This window comes from Giraffa tippelskirchi, chromosome 4 (genome assembly GCF_054371585.1).
Source record: "Giraffa tippelskirchi isolate mGirTip1 chromosome 4, T2T-mGirTip1v1.2.pri, whole genome shotgun sequence".
Taxonomy (NCBI): Eukaryota; Metazoa; Chordata; class Mammalia; order Artiodactyla; family Giraffidae; genus Giraffa; species Giraffa tippelskirchi.
In genome coordinates, this window is record NC_137278.1 from 116,975,512 (window position 1) to 116,981,511 (window position 6,000).

Sequence of the window (6,000 nt, forward strand, 5' to 3'; positions counted from 1 at the left end):
TTGCTAATATTTCTACATTTTGTAGATAAAGCCATAATGACTCTGACACCTGAAAATACCAACAAACGTTATCACTTTTTAATTTTTTTCTTTTCTGTACTATATGGAATGTGAAATCTTAGTTCCCCCACCAGAGGTTGATCCCACATCAGTGGAAGTATGGAGCCTTAACCACTAGACCACCAGAGAAGTCCCTGAAGTTACTTTTTATCATAAACTTCTTTTACATAATATTATACTTTATATATACATATGGACAAAGAATGTCACCTGCCATTTTAGTAAACAAAGAATGTGTGCCTGCTTAGTCGATAAATCGTGTCCGATTCTTCGCGCCCCCATGGACTCTAGCCCACGAGGCTCCTTAGAATCCAAGGGATTCTCCAGGCAAGAATATTGGAGTGGGTTGCCATTTTCTTCTCCAGGGGATCTCCCCAACCCAGGAATAAAACCCACGTCTCCTGCTTGGCAGATGGATTCTTTACCACTGTGCCGCCTAGGAAACCCAAAACAGAGATTGAATTATCGCCTGCTAATCCAATAAACAATATATGTTGTCCACCATCAATCTATCAGTCTTTGCAGCAGCACTTCAGTGGTGCCCCTGGGGGCGATTCAGGATGGACGAAAATCAGGAAAACGTCTGTGCCTGATAGTGGCTCTGTATACTTAAGATGCATATCTAAAGGAAAATTCCAGTGACCCCGGACTCTTGTGTCTTCCTATACATTGTTGTTTTTCAGTTGCTAGGTCCTGTCTGACTTTTTGCAGCTCCATGGACTGCAACACACAAGGCTTTCCCGTACTTCACTATCTCCCAGAGTTTGTTCAAACTCATGTCCCTTGAGTTGGTGATGCTGTCCAACCATCTCATCCTCTGTTGTCACCTTCTCCTCCTGCCTTCAATCTTTCCCATCTTTAGGGTCTTTTCCAGGGAGTCAGCTCTTCGCATCAGGTGGCCAAAGTATTGGAGCTTCAGCTTCAGCATCAGTTCTTCCAATGAATATTCAAGGTTGATTTATCCTTTAGGATTGATTGGTTTGATCTCCTTGTTGTCCCAAGAGACTCTCAAGAGTCTTCTCCTGCATCACAATTCAAAATCATCAATTCTTTGGCACTCAGCCTTCTTTATGGTCCATGTACATGACTACTGGAAAGACCATTCCTTTTTCCAGGGAATCTTCCTGACCCAGGGATCAGACCCAGGGATCAAACCCATGTCTCCCGCATTGCAAGGAGATTCTTCACCCTCTGAACCACCAGGAAGCTCCCTTTCCCATACATGGAAAAGCACTAAAAATCAGTAACTTGAGAAGTCTGTCTTTTGTGATTAGCAGTAATCTTTTGATGTTTGACTACAAGATGTTTTTTTTCAGCAAAAACTCCTTTATATGCTGGCTTTTTATCCTTTTGAAACAGTTCTTCACAATATCTGAAAGGTTGTATCCCAGGCTATAGTGCTCTGTGAAGTCCCTGGAAAAACATAACTGACAATTTTAGGTTGTACATTTTTCTTCAGTTGACATATATGTCAGGTACTGTGCCCAGGCATTAATTTGGGTTTACAGCTACGTAGTGATCTAAAAACAAAATATTTTATAGTATTCATTTTGCATGTCATGTCTTTTCTGCTTTTTCTTTGATTCATTTCAGATTCTCACTACAAATTTATTCAAGCTCATCATCTAATATAAATTCTAAATTGTTATTTTCATACAATAATGATACCTGCTCATTGAATAAGTGTCAAAATATGAACATGTAAATGGTAAGACATTAAAAAGTTAAAGCCCCTGTGTTTAAGTTTATTTTCCTTTCCATCAGTTCTACAACTAGTAGTAAATATTGTTAACTATTTGACATGTTTCTTACAAAATTTCCTTTCCTTCGCTCCCATGTCTTCCTTTCTTTCTCTCTGTCTATACATGTGTCTATATATACATATGATATGCAAATATATAGTTTTGCTTATTTTTATTAGTGTTGTTATTTTATAAAATATGACAAATGACTGCTTTTCTCATTGAAACATAGCCAGAACAACTCAAGAAGACTAGGTTGGTGCTGGAATTCTATTAAATTAAGATGACTGTGGCTCAGATAATGAACTCCTTATTCCCAAATTCAGACTTAAATTGAAGAAAGTAGGGAAAACCACTAGACCATTCAGGTATGACCTAAATCAAATCCCTTATGATTATACAGTGGAAGTGAGAAATAGATTTAAGGAACTAGATCTGATAGACAGAGTGCTTGATGAACTATAGACAGAGGTTTGTGACATTGTACAAGAGACAGGAATCAAGATCATCCTCATGGAAAAGAAATGCAAAAAAGCAAAATGGCTGTCTGAGGAGGCCTTACAAATAGCTGTGAAGAGAAGTGAAAAGCAAAGAAGAAAAGGAAAGATATTCCCATTTGAATGCCGAGTTCCAAAGAATAGCAAGGAGAGATAAGAAAGCATTCCTCGGTGATCAATGCAAAGAAATAGAGAAAAACAACAGAATGGGAAAGACTAGAGATCTCTTCAAGAAAATTAGAGATACCAAGGGAACATTTCATGCAAAGATGGGCTTGATAAAGGACAGAAATGGTATGGACCTAACAGAAGCAGGAGATATTAAGAAGAGGTGGTGAGAATACAGAGAAGAACTGTACAAAAAAATCTTCACGACCCAGATAATCATGATGGTGTGATCACTCACCTAGAGCCAGACATCCTGGAATGTGAAGTCAAGTGGGCCTTAGAAAGTCTTATGGACTCTGAGGGAGAAGGTGAGGGTGGGACATTCTGAGAGAATAGCATTGAAACATGTATACTATCATATGAGCAACAGAACACCATTCCAGGTTCGATGCATGAGACAAATGCTCAGGGCTGGGGCAATGGGATGACCCAGAGGGATGGGATGGGGAGGGAGGTGGGAGGGGGGTTCAGGATGGGGAACATATGTAAACCCATGGCTGATTCATGTCAATGTATGGCAGAAACCACTACAATATTGTAAAGTTATTAGCCCCCAACTAAAATAAATAAATTTATTTAAAACAAAAAAGAAAGCATCACTATGAATAAAGCTAGTGGAGGTGATGGAATTCCAGTTGAGCTATTTCAAATCCTGAAAGATGATGCTGTGAAAGTGATGCACTTAATATGCCAGCAAATTTGGAAAACTGAGCAGTGGCCACAGGACTGGAAAAGGTCAGTTTTCATTCCAATCCCAAAGAAAGGCAATGCCAAAGAATGCTCAAACTACTGCACAATTGCACTCATCTCACACGCTAGTAAAGTAATGCTCAAAATTCTCCAAGCCAGGCTTCAGCAATAAGTGAAACGTGGACTTCCAGATATTCAAACTGGCTTCAGAAAAGGCAGAGGATCCAGAGATCAAATGGCCAACATCCGATGGATCATCGAAAAAGCAAGAGAGTTCCAGAAAAACGTCTATTTCTGCTTTATTGACTATGCCAAAGCCTTTGACTGTGTGGATAACAATCAATTCAGTTCAGACTTCCTGGTAGCGGCACGCAGAGTGGCCGCAGGTTATTGCGGGGTGCAGCGGTCGGTGCTTGCCGCCCCCGCCTGTCCCTGGTACTTGGGGCCGGGCGTGGCAGGTGCCCATACGGAGACCTCCTTGTGGATCACAATAAACTGGAAAATTCTGAAAGAAATGGAAATACTGGATCACCTGACCTGCCTCTTGAGAAACCTGTATGCAGGTCAGGAAGCAACAGTTAGAACTGGACATGGAATATCAGACTGGTTCCAAATAGGAAAAGGAGTACGTCAAAACTGTATATTGTCACCCTTCTTATTTAACTTATATGCAGAGTACATCATGAGAAACGCTGTGCTGGAAGAAGCACAAGTTGAAATCAAGATTGCCAGGAGAAATATCAATAACCTCAGATATGCAGATGACACCACCCTTATGGCAGAAAGTGAGGAGGAACTAAAGAGCCTCTTGAAGAAAGTGAAAGAGGAGAGTGAAAAAGTTGGCTTAAAGCTCAACATTCAGAAAACTAAGATCATGGCATCTGGTCCCATCACTTCATGGGGAATGCATGGGGAAACAGTGAAAACAGTGTCAGACTTTATTTTCTTGGGCTCCAAAATCACTGCAGATGGTTATTGCAGCCATGAAATTAAAAAACACTTACTCCTTGGAAGGAAAGTTATGACCAAACTAGATAGAATATTAAAAAGCAGAGACATTACTTTGTGAATAAAGGTCCGTCTAGTCAAGGGTATGGTTTTTCCAGTAGTCATGTATGGATGTGCGAGTTGGACTGTGAAGAAAGCTGAGCCCCGAAGAATTGATGCTTTTGAACTGTGGTGTTGATGAAGACTCTTGCAAGTCCCTTAGACTGCAAGGAGATCCAACCAGTCCATCCTAAAGGAGAACAGTCCTGGGTGTTCATTGGAAGGACTGATATTGAAGCCGAAACTCCAATACTTTGGCCACCTGATGCAAAGAGTTGACTCACTTGAAAAGACCCTGATGCTGGGAAAGATTGAGGGCAGGAGGAGAAGGGGATGACAGAGGATGAGATGGTTGGATGGCATCACTGACTCGATGGACATGGGTTTGCGTAAACTCCGGGAGTTGGTGATGGACAGGGAAGCCTGGCGTGCTGCGATTCATGGGGTCGCAAAGAGTCAGACACAACTGAGCAACTGAACTGAACTGAACTGACCTGAAGATGACAGTTAGGGCTTCCCAGGTGACACTAGTGGTAAAGAACCTGCCTGCCAATGCAGGAGACATAAGAGACATGGGTTCGATCCCTGGTTCGGGAAGATCCCCTGGAGAAGGGCATGGCAACCTACTCCAGTATTCTTGCCTGGAGAATCCAATGGACAGAGGAGCCTGATGGGCTACAGTCCATAGAGTTGAAAGAGTTGGACACGACGACTTATATGACAGTTAAGTACTTAGATCACCTATGCTGAAATCAGTGGTTCTCTTTTATAAAAGTAAATGCTTACAGTTTTCTTTTTAACAACCCCTTATCCATTTTCTTTATTTTTTTTCTTTATAAATGTTAATGGTTAGGGCTCTGTCGTTGGTCCTTATATCTTTTTTTCTTTCCATGCTCTCCCTGGATGATTTCACTTGCTACATTTTCTTTCATCTTTGACTTAAATAATGGTGATATTAAAATATTTAATTCTCTGTGAGTAATCATCTATAATTGGCAGTAACCAAAGGAGATTGATCATAGAGAGAGCCAGGGTTCCGTGAAAGGAGCAAGGGTGATGGACGTAGCAGAAAGGGGGCACTTAGGGGACTTTGGGGAGAGCCCCGTGATGCTGTGCTGTCCTAGTGGAGGGAAAATGCAGCCAGCATGTAGCTGCTTCTGTTACCTTTTTAAATGTAGTCTGTCTTCTCTGTTACCTTTTTGATCCAATGTGTTTTGGTCTCTGGGGGAGGGGGTTACTTCTGCCACAGCCTCTTGTTCTAGGATTCTCTCATTGGTGTCTCATTCTTGAATAGATGTTAGCTGTTTTCTTAGGGTGAATGAAATCAGGAATGACTTATGTTGCCATCTCATTGTCGTCACTCTCCTAAGTTACCTATTTCTTACTGAGTACATTTTGGTGACTCATTTCTTTTAAGTTTTTTTTTTTTTTTTAATTTTTAGTGTGTTGTGATGTTTGTTAGTATTTTTTAATTTTAAATTCTAGATTATACTTGTAGATATATATATACTTCTCCTTAGTATTGTTTATTCCAGTCTTTTCTTTTTTCTAATCAGTTTTTCTAAACATTTGCCTGCTAGTCCTTTCAAAGAGTCAACTTTTGATATTGTTGGCAGTGTATCTTTTTTGTTGTTGCTTTTTTGTGATTTTTCTCTTCCCACATTATTGACATATTTCTTATGTGTGTGTCTTGCTTGCTTTTGGATTTCAACAACTATGGTTATATTTTAGTTTGCAAATTGCTTCAAGATTATAATTTACTCTGTAAGTACAGCTTTATTTGCAAGCTACTAACA